This window comes from Lissotriton helveticus, chromosome 1_1 (assembly GCF_964261635.1).
Source record: "Lissotriton helveticus chromosome 1_1, aLisHel1.1, whole genome shotgun sequence".
NCBI lineage: Eukaryota > Metazoa > Chordata > Amphibia > Caudata > Salamandridae > Lissotriton > Lissotriton helveticus.
In genome coordinates, this window is record NC_136057.1 from 1,485,314,301 (window position 1) to 1,485,334,507 (window position 20,207).

The 20,207-nt window shown below is 40.2% G+C and overlaps 1 non-coding gene across 1 annotated transcript; it reads right to left on the minus strand.

The window, feature by feature from the left end:
- Positions 1-19,791: 19,791 nt before the first annotated feature.
- TRNAR-UCG (transfer RNA arginine (anticodon UCG)) lies at positions 19,792-19,864 on the minus strand. The gene has a single exon. It is a non-coding gene; the product is annotated as a tRNA-Arg (tRNA).
- Positions 19,865-20,207: the final 343 nt, after the last annotated feature.

The window sequence follows — 20,207 nt, forward strand, 5'->3', positions numbered from 1 at the left end:
TTACAGAGAGCGCTGTGGCTCAGAGGGACACAAGTGTTTGATTACCATGGTGCATTAGAGTGCTGCAAGGTGTTGGTAGGTTGGAGCAGCAGATTACTCGCTGCACACTTCAAAGTACCGGGCGACCCACTGCCTGTCACTGCAATCACGTCAAACGGAGGTGCAGGCAGCACATTGACTGGCACCGAATCGTGAATACCTTTCCTCAGCTCGTGCTTGTTAGCCACTCCACCCCCCACATTTGAAGCTACGCATAATAATTAGCAGGTTTAGGATGCCAGGCTGACAATGAATTGCAGATTTATTTATTTATTTATTTATATTCTTATAACGCGCCTGAATCAGCCCCGAAGGGATATCTCCGCGCGTGGCTCCTGAGTAAGAGGGATAGATCATATTAGGGGAATGACAGAGGAAAAGATCAAATTAACCAGAAGTAAATAGGAAAGTTTTTAATTCCTTCCTAAAAGAGAAAAGATTGGAAATTTGTCTCAGCTGTGTAGGTAGAGAGTTCCACAGCAGGGGGCCTTTTAGGGAAGGTGCTCGACCTCCCTGTCTAGCTCTGGTAACTTTTGGTATGTGTAGCAGCATAGTGTTGCTGGATCGCAGAGCACGTCCGGGAGAGTAAAGGAAAAAAATGTCTTTTAAATATTTAGGACCAGACCCATAGATACACTTGTGCATAATGCAGCAGAGTTTAAAACTCACCCTCTGTCGCACTGGAAGCCAGTGAAGGTGGCAGAGGAGGGGACGGGAAGGGGTACGAGGGGGAGCATTCAGGATGAGTCTTGCCGCGGTGTTCTGCACCACCTGCAGTCTGCGTAGTTGTTCATGGTTGGCGGAGCTAAGGAGACTGTTGCAGTAGTCTACCCGCCCAAGAATTAGAGCCTGTACCAGCGTTTTCCTATGGATGTTCGGTAGGAAAGGGAAGATACGCCGTAAGAGACCAATTGTGCGGAAACACGTTCCCGCAACCTGACTGACATGATCTTTCATAATCAGATTTTGGTCCAGTCGTACCCCCAAATTTTTGATGGTCTGTTTAGGCGATGGGACAGGTCCTAACTCAAGTGGCCACCAATCCGGCGACCATAGCAGGGTGGCCCCTCCAAACAACATGACCTCTGTTTTGGTCACATTGCACTGGAGGAAGTTCTGGGCCATCCAACCAGCTACCGCCCTCATGCCATTTTGAAAGGATTGCATGACTGCAGGTGTGATGGTTTGAAAGGGAAACAACAGCTGAGTATCGTCAGCGTAGGAAATTGGTGAGAACCCATAAGATCTAATAATCTCGGCCAGAGGGGCCACATACACGTTAAATAACGTAGGGCTCAAGCATGAGCCCTGTGGCACACCTTTGGTAAGCTTCCTGCAGACAGATTTATGGGGGCCTAATTTGACACCCTGTTGTCTGCCTTCAAGAAAGCTTTCAAGCCATGCAAGAGCGGTCCCCCTTACTCCCGCTCCCTTCAGACGGTCGAGAAGAATTTCATGCGACACCGTATCGAAGGCAGCGGATAAGTCCAATAGCACCAGAATCACTGAGCTCCCCCTGTCCAGTGACATTCTGATGTTATCTGTCACTGACAGGAGGGCTGATTCGGTGCTATGGTTGGGCCTAAAACCAGATTGCGAGTGGTCTAGGCCACCCGCTGCCTCGATGTAATTCGACAGGTGTGCATTTACATGCTTCTCGACCATCTTGCTGTAATATGGCAGAAGGGAGATGGGACGGAGGTTGGAAAGTTCCGTCCACGGGAGAGCCGCATTCTTGCGAATAGGGTTCACCACTGCAATTTTCCATTCAGTTGGAACTTTCCCCTCTTTGAGAGACTGGTTAATTACATCCTGAATGTAGGGAGCTAACAGGGTAGGAAGGGAAGTTAAGATTTTAACGGGGATGAGATCATCCGGTGAACCAGATTTTATTTGGGTCATTATGGTGTGGAGTTCATCAATGTTAACAGGAGGAAATGTGGTTAATGTAAGGTTGGCATTTCTGCTGGGGGAGGAAACATTCATAGTGGCACTATTTAGTTGGGATACTAGAAGTTTTTCATGGATGGTCTCTATTTTGTTTTCAAAATATAATGAGACTTCATCACATAGACTTTGTGAAAAGTCATCAGGGCTTATGCAAGCCACAGGTTTTACAAATGTTTCCAGAATCCTATACAATTCTTTCGGAGAATTTCCGGCTTCCACGAGCTGTTGGGCAATATTATTTTTGCGTGCAGCTTTGATGTGTTTATAGTAATTGGTTTGAGCTGCTCGATGTGCCTTATTGTTCTCCTCCGTATGTGATCGCCGCCATCTCTTTTCTATCCTCCTACATTCTTGTTTCTCTTTCCTGAGAGCCTCAGTGTACCATTTTTCTTGTTTGGCCACAGGTAGTTGTCTAAAAGTTTTCAAAGGGGCGATTTTGTCTATGGCCACAGTTAGAGAATGCTGAAACATAGTTAACTTATGTTCTACATCCTCAGTATCTCTGATCTCAGGTTTTTTCCACACCTTTTCTAGCGACTCTAGCGTAAGTTTCTGCCACTGTCTACGTATAGTGGGAGGTAAAAAAGTCTTCTGAGGACCATTGTTAACTTTAAAAATAGTAAAGTGTAATAAAAAGTGATCTGACCAGTTGACTTTAGTGGGTTTGTAACACAAAATATTATCAAAATTAGTGTATATCAAATCAATACAGTGTCCACCTTCATGAGTGGGATCCTGATTCCTTTGTGTAAGACCAATGGTAGCCATATCAATAAACAAACCATTAGTCCCAATGGAATCAGGTTGGTCAGTATGAATATTAAAATCTCCGAGGAGAAGAAAGTCTTCGTTGGCCCGTATATAGGGGCCTAACATCTCTAAGAGAGATGTGGAGAAGCTGGGACATGAAGAAGGTGGTCTATAAACAAGAGCACCTTTGCTGGTCTTTCTGTTAGGGAGGGTAATTCTAAAGATCATGATTTCCATTTCCTTGCTGCATTGTTTATCTAAAATGTCTAGTTTAAGAGAATCTTTATAGATTATAGCGATGCCACCGCCAGTTTTATCAAGGCGGTCAGAATGTTGAAGTTTGTAACCCATAGGCACTCCTACATTAATGGCAGATACCGTATGTGGCTTTAGCCAAGTTTCCGTAATGAAACAGAGATCTGGGGTCAAAGAGTGTATTAGGTCCCAGATCTCAATTTGGTGCTTGGGCATCGAACGAACATTAATAAGAATGCAATGCAAATCATGTGGTGACTTAATTAGTTCTTGGGAATCAGGAAATTGCATCGAAGAAAAATGACATTTTTTGCATGAGAATGGACCTCCAAAACACGGTCTATTATTCTCTGGATAGCATGGGGAGGAGAATTGCCTTAATGTTTTCAGCTGCAAAGCCTCATACCTGATATGGATGTTAGCACTAAGAGCCGGCATGATGTAAAATTACCGCCCCGGCGCCCCGTCCTGTCGCGGACGGGCGCAGACGGGCAGCTCTTTGGCTGGTCTTCGGCTGTGATGAGGCTGCGCGCAAACGCTGCGCGCTTCCTGTGAGGCGATGGCTAAATAGCCCCAGTTGAGACCTAGAGCGCTAACCGCTCCCGGAAGTGCCTGGCCCTCACCTGTCCGCCCTCCGCACAACGGTAATGAATTACCGAGTCGGACCGAGGCGGGCAGGCACAGGAATCGAGACCAGCACTCCGGATCAGTTTAAAATAAGTATTAAACAATTGTGAGCTGTGCACTCTAAAATCGTGCACACGAGTATTTTAAAAGCAAGTTGTGTTAAAAAGCGCTTGTTTGGCAAATGCGCTCTATCTGTCCCAAAATTGATTCTGCCCTCTTGATTCAGCAAGCCAGCGAGCCAGCTAGCGGTGTGCAGACACTGCCACTGTCTTTCCACCACTTTCTGAGTTACCTTGTCTGGCACCAGCAGATTCCCAAAGTCGGATTTTTGCAGTCATGAATCAGGAGGCGGGAGATTAGTCTCAAAGTCGATAGTCTCCCACCTGAATCGGGAGGTTTGGTATGAATGCCCGTTTGCTCGTGCAAAGCGCTCCAATAGATTATTCGCGCTATATAAACAACTGCAAATACAGTGATACGCAAGACCTCTCACTGAGTATGTCTCTTAGTTCAGAAATGTTATCAGAGCGGGCCAGAATTGTTTCTTAGTTTACTGTTTAAAACGTTCACTTTGAAAAGATAGCAATTTATAAAACATAAGAAAGAAATGCACTTACTCAAAAGTTTAAAGACACATTTCTTTTATTGTAACATGAGATTTGTTGCATCCTCGCGTACCAAATATTGCTCGTGCACTGGTTTTTACAGCCTAAGCCAACTCCAGACTTGCTATTAATTTGTAGGCTCGCATAGCTGCCAAGGTTTCAGATTGCTTATGTGTGACATGTTTAAAATTTCATTGTACTTATGAGTGACATTCGGCGACCGTGAGTGACACTTTCTCGCGAGCAAAATCAAGTAATGAAGACAAAGGACACACACACACACACATATATATGTGTATATATATATTCACTGAAAAAACCATAGGTTATAGACCATATATAGTTAGGAATTAGCATTTAAAAAACCTTATTTTACTCACACAAAACCATTGAAATTCCATATATAGTTAGTTGCACTAACTATATATCGCGCACCCGTAATCCACTGCTGATGATGTCACATATTACATCATTCATGACATGGTCAGTGACATCACTGATGACATCACTGATGATATCTCAAATGACATCACTGATGACAACATCCAGTGATTATGTGTTTCTGTAAAGTTTAAATATGTTTTACATATTGAAGAATGAGTGGATGTATAAGTGTCTGAATGAAGGTTTTAGTAGGTGCGTGATTGACTGTATGAGTGAGTGATTAAATGCGTCTTACTAAATGCACGGGTTAGTGACTAAACTGTCTGAAAGTGTGCATCAGCATGTCTGTTGTTGTGCAAGCTGCTGCATGTGTTGATCAGTAGCTATATAAGTAGCTATATGGGTTATTGATTGGTTGCACAAGTATTTGTATGGGAGACTGAGTGTGTGTATGACTGGCTGGGAGGTGTGTGACTCTGTGCAGATCAATGTGTACTTGTATCAGTGATTCTATAAGAGAGTAAGTATGTGTTAGTATATGTTTTAAAATGTAAGGTACTCTATGTTTAACTGTGTAGATTAGAAAATGGAACTGTGATTGATTCTTTACAGGACTGACTAGGTGTGTGAGTAACTCCATGGATGAGTGGCAGAGTGTGAGTGTCTGTATAGGTGTATGAGTGCATATGATAGTGTTGTAAAGATGAGTGATTGTATGTATGAATGATTGTATGGGTGAATGAGTGAATGTGTGTGTAGACGTAGGAATCAGTGAGTGGGTATGTAGTAACTAGTATTGGTGTGTCAATGGTTTCAAAAATTATACTATGTATTTAACACTGGGTGTAACAGAGGTTATATTAAAGTGTGAGGAGATGCATTGTATTGTCACATTAATGATATCATCATTGATGTGACCATTGATGTCAAATGAGATATCATCAGTGATGTCATTTGAGATGTCATCAGTGATGTCATCAGTGATGTCACTGACCATGTCATGAATGATGTAATATGTGACATCATCAGCAGTGGATTACGGGTGCGCGATATATAGTTAGTGCAACTAACTATATATGGAATTTCAATGGTTTTTTGTGAGTAAAATAAGGTTTTTTAAATGCTAATTCCTAACTATATATGGTCTATAACCTATGGTTTTTTCAGTGAATTTTCAAGGTTTTGTAAATGCTAATTCCTAACTATATATGGTCTATAACCTATGGTTTTTTCTGTGAATTTCATTGGTTTTTTAACAGCTAATATCTGTAGCTGTAAAATGTATTCTTCTTTAAATCCAAAAATATATTTTATATGTTTATGAATAATTTTTTTTTTTAAATATTTTTTTTTCTTCGTTCCCGCTTCGCGAATCGGGAAGCTTCCCGTTAGCTGACCTTGATGCCGCGAAATAGACCGCGAGCCGGTAAACGTTTCTTTACCGCAACTGCCGCGTTAGAAAACAACATCGTGACGCCTCCCGTCCGCATGACGTTTCGCGTTGTCGCGTGATACGTCATATGACGTGCTACGTTAGCGAACTCGTACGCTTACCGAGTCGCAAAGCACAGGTTTCTGGAAGCAAACCGGGAGGCCCTGCAAAGCGCGTAACGTAAACACAGCAGGTCATGTGACTTGGTAATAACACTTTTCATTGGTTCATTTCACTTTCGGTTTCCTAATGATGTAAGACTAGGTCATATGATCTAAAATGAACACTTTTCATTGGTTGAGAACTATTTTTTTTCCCAAATGGTGAAAATCCCTCCTTCTTTCCTCACTCTGACTTTCATCATTGTGAGAGAAAGACCCTTTGTTACCAGTGAGCAATGGCTTCTTTACTAGCTTCAGCTGGTGCTTCCCCACCACCTCCACCACATCCAAGGAAGAGTGGACCACCTGCTAAAGTTATAATTCAGCAAGAAGAGGAAGAAGAGGAACAGGACGACCTAGATAATCTCCCTATTATGGCCAGAAGATCTGTTGTACCGGAAGTAACGGGACCAGAGGGCAGGGAGATGGTGCCAAATATACAAACGAGATTTCGTGAAGTAAAACAAGTCTGCGTACATTGCAGTGGAATCATTTGCTACGCAGAAAGTAGCATCACTCTGATCAACAGAGCTATTAACAATCATGCTCATGTTTGTCCGAAACTCCCCAAACAATAAATTCTTTTTTTTGTTTTCTTCCTCCTGTTGAGCCCTTTACAATGAATCGTTTTCGTTGCCCCCTCCGAAAAAAAACCAAAAAAAATATAAAACTGTTCAGAAAAATTCAAAAAAAGTAAAAAAATGTTCAGAAAAATAATAAAAAAAATATAAAACAACAAAAACAATTTAAAAAAAAGTTCTTTTCAGAACTACCTCCCCGTTATAAAAAAATTGGTACAATATTTGCAACTGTGCCAACCTCTATTTCTCTTAGTTCGCTTCCCAGTTCGCTCCCCGGTACGCGAACCGGAAGCGAACCAAAAATTTTTTTTTATAAAAAAGAACAGTAAGTATAAGGGAAGGAAACAGACAGTTATGTTAAAAGAAAGACAGCTATAGGGGAGTAAACTAGAGATACTATTACCCGTAATCCACTGCTGATGATGTCACATATTACATCATTCATGACATGCTCAGTGACATCATCAGCAGAGGATTGCGGGTAACAGTATCCCTAGTTTATTCCCTATAGCTGTGTTTCTTTTAACATAACTGTCTGTTTCCTTCCCTTATACTTACTGTTCTTTTAAAAAAAAAATTTTTAGATCTGTCAGAAACAGTGAAAGTAATGAAATATAAAAGACTACGTAGAATATGAGCACTGTATGCAACAACTTTGACACTGACAGAAGCCTCACCTTCTCCGTGCCTCCTACACAGTTCTACATGTACATCATAAATGCAAACAGAACAGAATTAATTATACATGTTAAATGGTTTATTTTTGCTGTTCTCAGAATGTATCAAATTTCACTAAAACAGTGACTTGAAGGTATTCATCATATAACAGCGGGGAAAAAAAAACACAATCAAAATGATTGTGTTTAAAAAACCCATACATTACAAATCAGAATTCAGAACTCCTTAAAGTTAACTTACTTTCCATGACGGCCAAGGATGTCCTATGAACAGCTTACACTCTGTTGTGCTGTTATTACTTTCAACCCGCCACTTTCTGAAAGAAAACCTCCATCGTTTTCAAAAACATGTTACATACAATAAATGACTTCTCGCTCTCTACCACACGATTCCACAAGGCCAAATCGTGTCAGAGCCATGTATAACTCTTGGATTTCTTGTAAGCCAATCCCGTCTTTTCGCATTTCCGCAACTTTCAGAATTAAAATGTTGAAGATCATTTACACAATCCTGGACTAGTAATATCTTCCCCTTCTTGCTCAATCATGTTCTACATTTCCTATCACACTGATACTGCTTACTATGAAGCAGACTTACACTACCTTTATGACTAGTACAATTATTTAATTCTCTACATCACTTTTAATCACAAAGCAATGTAAAACAGTAAACAGCATTGCAGACTTACATTCCCTCTACTCCATGTTTTGATTCACTGCTTCAATTAGCTTATAAAAAGAAATAGTTTTTCTGAACTCATTCAAAGTGCACGTATTTCTCAATAACGTCCAGTGTTATGGTAAAAAGTTATGTCTCTGTACTACACTTATCCTCAAGGCCAAATAGTGTAGGAGCCATGAGAACTTCTTGAAATTCCTCAGAGCACATCCCGAGATTCTTTCCCTAAAATTTTGGTTTTAAAAACACCAGGTAAGAGTTTTTAAGGTCATATGGCAATTTTTTTTTTTAAATTAAAACAGAATCATTGCAGAATGACCAGCCATTTCTACACTTTAAATAAGCTGTATAATGTCCTGATGTTATTGAAGGACCATCATGATATATAATTGCTACAGTTACAAAAGTCCTTCCTGATATTGACAACTGTGAAGCCACAACATTTTTAATTAAAGTTGTCAATTTTGTTCCATCAGGCCTACATCGTTGGAACATTAAAATGACATACTGGCCATATGTTCGTATAAATAAAGTGGACATCATTTCAGATTTACATTGGCTACACTCCATGTTGTGATCAGCTGCTTTTACTAGCTTATTAAAAGAGACTGATTTACTGTCTGGCAAAGTTAAATATATAAATCTTTCTGAGTCTACACTAGTAGTAGCTGATACCCTACAGTTCTCGCAGTCATGCTGCCATTGATAAGAAAGCCCAAACAGGTGATCTACATCTACACCTTCATCATGCAATACATCAAGCATATACATTAAAAACTCCTGACAATCTTGCTGACTATTTTGAGAGAATTGTGTTTGGCCTGAACATCTGTCTAACAGATTTCGAATTTCAGACACACTTTCTATGTTTGTTCTATCAGTGCTACATTTCTCTAACACAGAATTTAACAAACTGCAAAATCTTTGATCCGAATTGACCACAATCTGTTCTTTTAAAGTTTCTAGAGAAAAGACAACATTAACCACTACATTAGCATAGCAGTTGACACCAGAACTGTTTTCAAATTGAAAACCAACAACATCTTCAACAGAATCCTTTTTGTTTCTGCTTATAATTTCAGGTTCATCAACTTTTCGTCTTTTTGCTACAACCTCCCCAGTATTGGTCACATTTCTTCGTTTCCGGCCTACCACACGTTTCTCAAACAAAGGATACTGAGGCAAATGTGGCGCATACTCTCTTCTCAACCTATTGTATTCCTTAACACAATCTAGATCCGCACAAATGTTTGTGACATCACACTCAATCAAGTACAATCCCGATAAAGTCCTAACTCGTGACAATGCCACATATGCCATACCCTCCTTGAACACAGAACTGCCAATATTCACCAATGCACAGTCTACACTTAAACCTTGCGATTTATGGATTGTCACCGCATATGCCAAGCAAACAGGAAACTGCTTACGACGAACATATAAGTCTTTTACAAGCAAAAATCTAGCAGAACAACGAGCAATTAGCTGTACTTCCTCAATGCCATCAAATTTAATTTTTAAAAATTCAATTCCATCTCTATTTCTGTATTTCACAAAATCAACAACATTACCCATTGATCCATTTACCAGACCTCTTTCAACATGTAAATTCCTTCTTAAAATTATACGGCAGTTCAAGCACACATTCAGAGTCTTTTCAAAACCCGCAGTTTTAGATATACTCTTCTCTAATGAATCCAATTTTGATTTCAGATTCTCAGACAAAATAATTGTTGATCCCATATGCTCTACTCTGTCAATAGCTTCCAATTTCACAATCTCTTGCTTTTCTAAATGCAACATTTTGTTGTTGAATTTGGCACATTCTGCAAGAGTTGGCATCAAACATATTCCAGATTTTTTCTCAGTAACTTTCTGAAAAATATTCTCAGGCACAACATCTTCGTCTGGATATAAATTTGTCAGTAATCGTGCATGTAAAGCTTCTTTCCCATGCTCGGTCACTTTTCCAATTCTAACATCTTGTAGAATAGTCTTGTAAACTTCATCCTTTGCCTGACGCATATTTTCATGCAGTTCAGCATAATTGAAGTTTAACCATATATTGACGTTGCCAATACTCCCTAAGCACTTCCTGGTATCTTCATGCGTGAGCATTTTGAACACAGGTTGCCCTTTCACTGGTGTCAGCTGCAGAAGATCTCCAAAAACAATGATGTGTTTGCCACCAAATAACACATCATACTCTGTTTTGAGAACTTCTTGCATTCTCAAATGCACAAAGGCAAGCATAACATTGGAAACCATGCTTACTTCGTCAATGATAAGAAGTTTCATTTTCCTCAAGACTCTTGAAACTTCAAAACAAGCATCTCCAGATAGCTTGTGATATTCTAATTTGTTGTCATGCTCCACTGGCAGCATCAGTAAACAATGTAAAGTAATCCCTTTAATGTTATGTGCTGCCAGTCCAGTTGGAGCGGTGACAACACAAGACAGCGAGGACTCTGTCCTTTCCTGCAAATAACATGAAATTGCTTTAATAAGGAAACTTTTTCCAGTTCCCGCTTCTCCACTCACGTACAGTCGGACAGGCTTCAACGACGTACATGAGCACTCTTTCTTATCATGACTTAATCCATGATCAATTTGCATGGTAAGTTCGTCATATATTTTCCTCTGCTCAACGTTGAGTTGTCTTTCCAACTCTTCTAAGTTAACCGCATCCTCCTGAGCATGTGCCATGGCTCTTTCCACTTCATTCATAGCAGTGGCAGCTTCATTTTCGATAAGAGGTCCTCCTAGTGGATCCTGACTCAATGAAGCAGAACTCTGACTGTCCTGAGAACTGTCTCTGGCAATCTCGGCTGCAATCGTTGCTTCCTGCTCAATTTCCACATTCAACATTTCTACATATTTGGGAAAAGCAGGACATTCTATGGTCTCCTTGGCAGCATTGAAAGAGTCTTCGTAACAGAGGAAATCTCCAAGCAGTTCCTCTTCTGCACGCCAAGGCTTAAAAAGTTGCAAAAGTGCTAAATAGAAAAACTCCTTTTTTTCAGGAGATTCGCCACTCAATTTTCGATGGTTTATCAAGTGGCATTTTCTTTGCTTCACCAGACATCCCTCACTTCCTATTACAGCATACACTCCTTTCTCAGTATCTTCTTTGATGTTCCTCTTGAATATGTAATTTTGCAGAACCTCATACAGACAAACATTCTCGAGGTGACTGCTTCGATTTGGATAATATGTATCCAACATGTTGCTCTTCAAAATGTCGGTACTGTTTGGCTCCTTTTCCGCCAAATACTCAATTTCCCGCACAGGTTTCAGAACTCGATTACGCGTTGCAGCAAGACCAACACTCGCCCAAACGATACTCCTGGACTTGGCATAGAGACTTGCTGAAGACAACCGGTCAGAACATTCGTAAGCTCCGATTTCTCGATGCGACAACATCTTCAGACTGAAACTGTACAACTTCTTGCTGAGGCTCTTTTCATGGGAAATGTCCTCCCACATATCCTTCAATTCTGTCTTCTCTTTTTTGGTGATGTAAGATGTCACATACCTAGCCACAGCCATACAGTTATCAGCCACAAACTGTATATCCATGTTAGCATTCCACATGGACAAAATCACCGGGTTGTAGTCGTTGATGTACTTAGACTCTTCGTTCCTCTTCAAATTGTATGTGTTTTTAGGTGATTTCTTCATCACATTATGTCGCAGCGAAGACATCAAACTGTTCACTCTTCCTTTAGAAATCACCGATCGTGGAAAGCCGAAACGACATTTGGTGTAGAACTTGTCTTTGTTCCGGAATTTACGACGACAGTACTTTCCACATCGATGGCTTTGGAAACGTAGAACTTTTTCTCTTAGGCTTTTTTTCTCCTTTGCGTTTGGAACAGCACACGTAGAATACTGTTCTATGAAACTCATCACTGAGTCGTCTGCATCCGTTCCAAATTTAGGTGCATCCTTGATCCACAGCAACATATGTATATGAGGAGCACCTCTTGCTTGGTACTCCTTCCTCCAGAAGAAATCCAACACCTCTCCAAGAGGTGGATTCTTCTTATTCATGATGAAAGACATCATACCTTCAAATCTATGATTGAAGTACCTACATACATTGACTGGATCCAAAGAGCACAGTTCTCCGGGTGTCTTGAATTCGATGTTTTCTACGTTAGCATTTGCCTCTCTTAGAAATTCAAGTAAGTCTTCCCAGCCATACTCAGCACAGCTCAAAGTGAGGAACCATGTGGGAGTTCCTAAGTTCCTCAGCATACATTTTAAATCACCATGACGACGGTACCAGTACTCATTAGTACCACGCTGACACGCCATGAGATTAATCAGGTGAGAATCCAAAATACTGTCTTGGACATTGACTTTATCCATAAAGTCACTTGCCGAGATGTTTTGCATGTGTATACCACTTTTCAAGATGTGGTTCACTGCATATGACAGTCCAGACAGATCGCTTTCAAACAGGAGATGAAACAAATAAGGAATGCATTGTCGAAACCTAGGATCTCCTGCATACAATCGCAAAGTCCGGTATTCAGAAGCAGGAATTTGATGAGGTCGCTCATCATATCTTCCTCCCTGACCTGTTGGAAAAAGCTGTGGGAAACACCGAGCTTCCAAACTTTCCTCCCAAACACTAATGGGACTCCCTTTCGCTTGTTTCATTTGAAACAACTCAATAGCATTCCCCATGACTTCCTTGGAATGCAAAGGATGAACACTATAATGTTCATATATTTCTTCACTAGTACAGGGTTCTACTTTCTCAATTTGACCAGCACACAAATCGCTATCCTCTTCCTCACTTACTTCCTCTTCTGCAACATATACATTTTTATAGTATTTATTATATTTTTTCAAATACAATGTTGCCCTTTTGACTTTCCTAACATCTACTAAATCTTGCCATATTTTCTTATTCTTTGTCGGAACCCCATTAACTAAGATAACCAGAGGTTCCTCTTCCACTTTTTCTACTCCAATTGTGTTAATGTTTTTCTTCAAATCTAGAGGCAAATAAACAACTCTTCCCTTTAATCCTCTCTGTAAATCTGATGGAGGCAATTTCCCTGTCTTTGGCTCCATTCTTACAATAGCCTGAAAGGGATGGATACTTTGAATCAAAATAGATTCATAAGTATTTAAATCCTTCAATTCAGAATGAATTTCAACCAATTCCAGATTATTATGAACTGCTCTAGCAGGCATCTGGTTTTCATTTAATTTGTTACAACAATAAGTACACACACGTTGATCCAATCCCAAATCAAAACAATTTTCTACCATCAAGTATGTTGTAAAATCCTTCCATTCACTATTATTTTCCCTTTCACTTTTTCCATATAAATCCACTAACTTAGTCTGATTCTTATAATAAGTGCGTCGACAACACACACAAGTGAAATTTGGCCTCTCACTTGATTTCACCTCAAACGTCGCAATTTCCCTCTGGAAATTATCTGTACTGGAAACCTGTACACTATCTTCCACATTACTCTCTTCTTCTTGGTCAATTTCAACATTCTCCTCTTTACTTCCAAAGTAACAAAACTCAATTTCTTCACATATATTCTTCACATCTATTTCAGAACCATGCAAAAGAGCAGCGCATAATTGTTTTAGCATAATTGCTGGACTCTTAGCATAATACAACATTCTAACTAATTTCCTCACTTTATTATGATGCACTGCTAGCATCCTGAAATGATGAAAAACACTCTGGCATACTCTCCTGGAAAGACAAGCCAGTGAATGACCATGCAAACCTATCACTTCTCTCACTCTGCAAGGATCTAATTCTTGCAACAACTTCATTTTCTGCTTCAAACTTTTCTTACTAAATGACCGTATAAAATCACAAAGCAAATTGATGGAATCCTGTCGTACACTGCAAATACTACTACACTTCCAGGTGTACACAGGACCCTTAGGACGTCTCCCTAAAACCTCATTACCTAACACCTCTTCTATCTCTGTTCTCACAAGTTTTTCTTTTTCAACTGGACAACCATCTTTCACTTCATAAGCTCGACCACTGGTGTCAACTGCATGCACCAAATCATTATCCTGGAAATAACTCTCCTCATTAAAAAATGCCTCAGAGCTTGAACTATGCATCCATTCTCCAGAAAAAACTTCACAAAAATTACTACGATTAACTATTCTCTTCCATCTACTATTTCTTTTGAAATCATAAATTACCTTGTTTAGCTTCCTAATTCTATTGATTGTCAAAATAAATAACTTACGTTTAATTTCAAATGCCTGATCAATAACTTTCTCAACTATTTTTTTTCTCTTATAAAAAACCACTTTCTGCTGACCTTTCTTAATATTTTTTAACAAATTCCCAATTATCCTGTTGCGGAACATTCGTTTACGAATATCCCTAAACTGTTGTTTCCTTCTACTTTCATGCATAGAGTTCTCTCTTACTCTAGCAGTAATATTTCTCATTGGCCTTTCCTTACCATTTGAATTCTGTCTCCTTTTCTGGAGTGAAACATTTTCTGTAGTAATATTTTTTTTACTACACATATTTCTTATGACTGTTTTTCGACTCTTACCCGGTGCTTTCTTGGTGACTTGACAAATCTTTTTGTTAGAGGACTGCTGCAATATTCCATGCTCCTGCTGTCTTTGACGTTTTCCAGCCTTTCTTACTCTTTCTTTGCTAGGCATCCTAAAATCTTGAAATAATCTGCAGTTGAATCTGTGGTAAAATATAATAAAAAATGTTATTAACCACTATTACCCAACAGTAAATTAATAACAGTCATCAAAAACTTAACACACTACTTAAGTATATAATATACTGAAGCCTATCTCCAATTTTTCACTGAACAGGACTCATCTCTTCTTAACCTTGGATAAACCTCACCTACTCTGTGTCCCCTGCACATAATTAAATGTAAAGGGGCAGATTTATATTAACTAGCACATCCCCAGGGATGCACCAGTTAACGTGCACCGCTGCTCTGCCACCCACGGTGTGCCGCATTTACAATCAGATAGGACAAAGCTACATCAAAACCCTGCGCCTGCTTGAAGCAGGCATAGATCTTGACGCAGGTAGGCTGAAAGCTAAAGCAACAACTAAGTGTCGTGTGCAGAAGTTACAAAAAAGGAAAAATGGCGTTTAAACCAGTAATGAGACCATGCTAACGTAATACAGAGTAAAAATATCCAGGATCTACATCAGTTTGGGGTTCACGAACCTGGCAGGTACAAGGCACTGAGGCTTTCCACCGTGCATGTCTCATCCCAAAACATATGTTGTTTGTGAATGAAACAATTTCCCAGACCAAATGCTTTGGATTGGCTACTTCTAAAAAATTAAACACCCCTACTATCCCGGAGTTAGAGGAATACGATGGTTGGAGTAATTTTACTCGTTGTCTATTAAAGATTTACAGGCCCTACTCCGTAATTCTTCCTTTAACATTTCCAGTATAAATCCAAAAGGTTGACTGCTTTGGCAATGTGCCTTATCCACGGTTTAATAACGCTGCCTTTTGCTTTATATAAGTTTTCAAATTGTATGAAATATATACCAATAGGTCGTTATTAACCTTTAGGTAGTGGTTTTCTTCATCAAGTCTGGTCGCTTCCATACACATACAGATTTTCAAAGATGATCAAGAACTTTATCTGAATGGAGAGGAATGCACTGAGACGCCAGATCATTCACTAATGTGTAGGCACAGACAGTTACACGGTTCATGCAACAAACACCGACCAAATATGGCTTGCGTGTTGCAAGGCACGCCAGTTCCTGCTATCATCCCCACGTTCAAGTTCTTGGAAAATGGTAGTTATTTGATGCTCAATAATGAAGATTGTTCTGGGTTAATTAAAAGTATTCATTTTATCGTAACAGTAAATGAACGGGTTATTTGCTGCAGAAATGTTCTATTTCCTCCCACACATGAACATAGGGAGTTTTCAATCTGGCCACAAATACCAACCTTGGGAGCACATTTCAACAGCATGGCAAGAATAAGAGCTCTTTTGTCTCAGAGAGAGGTGGCCTTGAGTTCGGCCCGTGAAACTTTCGTGCTTCACATAGCGAACACCCGTACAGAGGTGCAGACCCTTTTAAATACAGATTCGACTTTGCATTTCAGCAAGATTACCCATTCATTTCCATGCAGCAGGAGGCCCATAGGAATGAAGGTGCAATTTGCGATTAGCAATTACCTCATCGCAAATTACGAATTTTTCCGACGGTGCAGGGGTATCTCAAGAACACCCTGCTGCACCCCTGAAAAAAAAATTTGGGGTCATATGGCGCACATAAATTTTGAAAACATTCCTTTACCTCAAAAACGATTTTCAACTCATAATTTGAAAACACTGCACATGGGGAAATGACTTAAAATGTCCTTAAGACACATAAAAGCATTTTTTGATTGCCTTTGCAGCATGTTTCAGTCACCTTTAACATGCCTATGTAACGGAAACATTCAAAATCTAAATTTGCCATGCACAGGTGGGAGCATATTTACAAGCAATTTGCTCCACAGACAAACTTCTTACATTGAAATGGGAAAGACTCTCAATTACCTTATAAAGAAGCAGACACCATTATGTCCTTCTCATCAATATTAAAACCATTGCTTTTTCTCAAAAACGATTTACAAGTCATAATTTGAAAACACTCCACAGCTCCTATGCACATAAAAGCCCTGTCAGTACTAATACTTCACATTTTCTCCAATTACAATTTCTCAAACAAACAAAATCTATTTGTGAAACACTTGAGACAAAGCAACATTTGAAAATACAACTTTCTTCATAATTTTCTCCTTAAAGCACACTATTTTCTATCTAAATTAAAGAAATTTTTTCTCACCTTAGCAAATACTTTGAGTTTCAAAACAGTCTCAGAAACACACCAATTTGTCTTCAGCAGAGCAAAAGGTATGCACTCCAGAGTCTGCAGCTATCAAAAGCACAGAAATGCTGTAATTCCTCACACAGATCTCTCATGTCACCCAATCAAAACTCTTCCCTCACTTTTTTTCAAAGCAAAACCCTTCCCCCCTCTGCCCCCTCTCTGCTTTTTCTGCATAGCAACCACCTCTTGCAAGACCTCTCACACAACAATGTTGCAATTGAACTCTGAACTCTCAGTGCACCTGCATATCCAAAGCATTCTTTCATTTAATGATTTTTTCTTCGCCACTCAAAATACATCTTTCAACGAACTCATCCATGCACACTAACTTTCTGTTTTCAGCAATCAAAATCCACCAATCACTCTTACTGCTTCATTAACACAGAAACTCCTCAGTTTTTTTCATTTTACACTCTCATTTTTTCAACTGCCATTTCATTGCCACACTTCATCTGACTGCAGGAGAACCTTCTCTCGCCATGTTTTCTGTCTGGATTGTTGGACATAGCTACATCTATTGGGCTCAAAGGTACGCTGAAAACAGGAATTTACCTAACCTCAATTTACAAGATGTGGAAATTAAGTGGTTTGGCCACAGAGGATTAAAATGTCACCAATTGATACCATTGGTGAAAACCTTTATGCATTTGCCAAAACCTGACCTGTTAATTGTGCACTGTGGAGGTAATGATTTGGGCACTTTGACTGGGGTAGGTCTGGAAATGCTTTTAAAGGACACCTTTGAGCAATTGATGGCACTTTTTCCTCAGACTGCCTTGGTATATTCAAATATATGCCAAAGACAGAAATGGAGGTGGTCGAACCAATTTTGTCCACAAATTGAGAAATCGAGGAAGCATGTAAACAAATCTGTTTCAGCTTACATGAGAGACCATGGAATGGGCTCCATGTACAACAATAACTTGCGTTACTACATGCAAGATATCTACAGAGGAGATGGAGTTCACTTCTCAGATGAGGGCAACAGAGTTTTCACTCTGAATTTAAGAATGTGCATTGGTACCTACTTATAAGTACCTAAATGTACCATAAACCCAAAAGCTCTTCTCAGAGCTACCCTACATCTGATCACTCACAATTATTATTGTACTCTAACTTTTTTCACTAATTTTCAAGAAAGTACGCTCCCCAGAACGCTTCCCGGTTCGCGAACCGAGCGCACTCCACGCAAAAAAACTAAAAAAACGGTATATATTTTTTTGCCCTGCGAGAACCTTTCAAAGCCTCCACATCAAACCTAGGGGGTCAGGGACGATCTACTATGCCCCCTTATGGTCATTTGCCCCTTCGCTTTGGCCTCCTCTTGTCTCTCGATCCTACCGAGAGACAAGATGGCGGCCGCTACGGACTGTTTGGAATGTTTACAGACGCCGAAAAACCAATCAGCTTCGCAAACCTCCGTAACGCGAAAAGTACGCGAAGCGGAGCGCTGTTACAGATATATATCTTTTTTTGAACGTTAATTTCTCAAAATCCACTGGAGCACATATATTGAGACCTAGCAAAGGCACATCGGGCTACCAGTCCCTACAATTTTGCCAAGTTTCGTGCAAATCCATTCAGCCGTTCGATTATTATTATTATTTATTTTTTTGCCCCGCGGGGCCCTTTTAAAACCTCCACATCAAACCTAGGGGGTCAGCGAGGATCTACTATTCCCCCTTATGGTCATTTGCCCCTTCGCTTTCGCCTCCTCTTGTCTCTCGATCCTACCGAGAGACAAGATGGCGGCCGCTACGGACTGTTTGGAATGTTGACAGACGCCGGAGAACCAATCAGCTTCGCTTCACAAAGCTCCGTTGCGCGAAAAGTCCGCGAACCAGACCGCTGCCTGGTCCGCGCTTACAGATATATATCTTTTTTTAAACGTTAATTTCTCAAAATCCACTGGAGCACATATATTGAGACCTACAAAAGGCACATCGGGCTACCAGTCCCTACAATTTTGCCAAGTTTCGTGCAAATCCATTCAGCCGTTCGGGCTAAAAGTGAGGCCAACCGCCCTATGGAAATTAACATGGGAAAAACGCGTTTTGGGACCCCCCTTTTTTCTCGGCCCCCCCTTGACGAACCCCCCCCCAAATTTTCAAAGGCTGCTCAGAAACAAAATGTGCCATTTTCCTGAAAATTTCAGCCAATTCCGTCCACAAACGGCAAAGTTATTAGACATAGAATTTTCAAAAAACCCATAGAGAAAAAATCCTAACTATATATACCTACTGGCGACCGCCAGTAGGTAATATATATATATATATATATATATATATATATATATATATATATATATATATATATATATATATATATATATATATATATATATATTACACCCATTTGAGGACCGAGAAACTCTTTAAGATCATCTTAAAACTGCTGCAAACCACTAAAAATGGAAGGGCATTAACTTCGCAGGAGGTCCTCGTTGTGATAAATTGATGCCAAATTGCCAGTTTAAGAAAAAGAGCTTGTGAAGAGGTGCTCCACAGCTGCAGACTCTGGACCCCAACTCTCCTCATCAGCTGTGTGTCAAAGAAACAGTGCTGGTACTGGTTGACGCGACCACACCTCCATACGACATCCTGCTCTTGAACACAGCGAGTGAACACGAGGTCTGCAGTTATACGTGTTTTAGTTTGAAGCAACGCTTTCACTTTGCTGATGTATGAAATACAGGCCAATGTTGCCTATATATGTTTAATTAAAAGGCACATTTTCTGCCCAATAATTTCGACCACGAAGGGACTCGAACCCTCAATCTTCTGATTCGAAGTCAAACGCCTTATCCATTAGGCCACGCGGTCACTGATTACAGCTCCCTGCTACAGATGTGTCCTGACGCACTCTGCTTGTGATGAGGATCAAGGGGCCCGGCTGAACGTGTGTGCTCCTGGAAGGGAGAACCGCCTCTTCTGTGCAGGCCCCCCCCCCCCCCTCTGCATACCTGTTCAATCAGTAAGAGAGACCACAACATCCTTCAGAAACCCTGCGTTTGTTCGTTTAAACAAATCATGGTTACTGCATGTCATGTCATGGTTAAGCAAGGATTTAAAAAAATTAAAAAAAATGTGTGCAGAAAGAGAAGCAGTCTAACACTTCGGTTTTCTATAGTCCCTTCCTTTTTTGTTCCTCTGTAATGCATCGGTG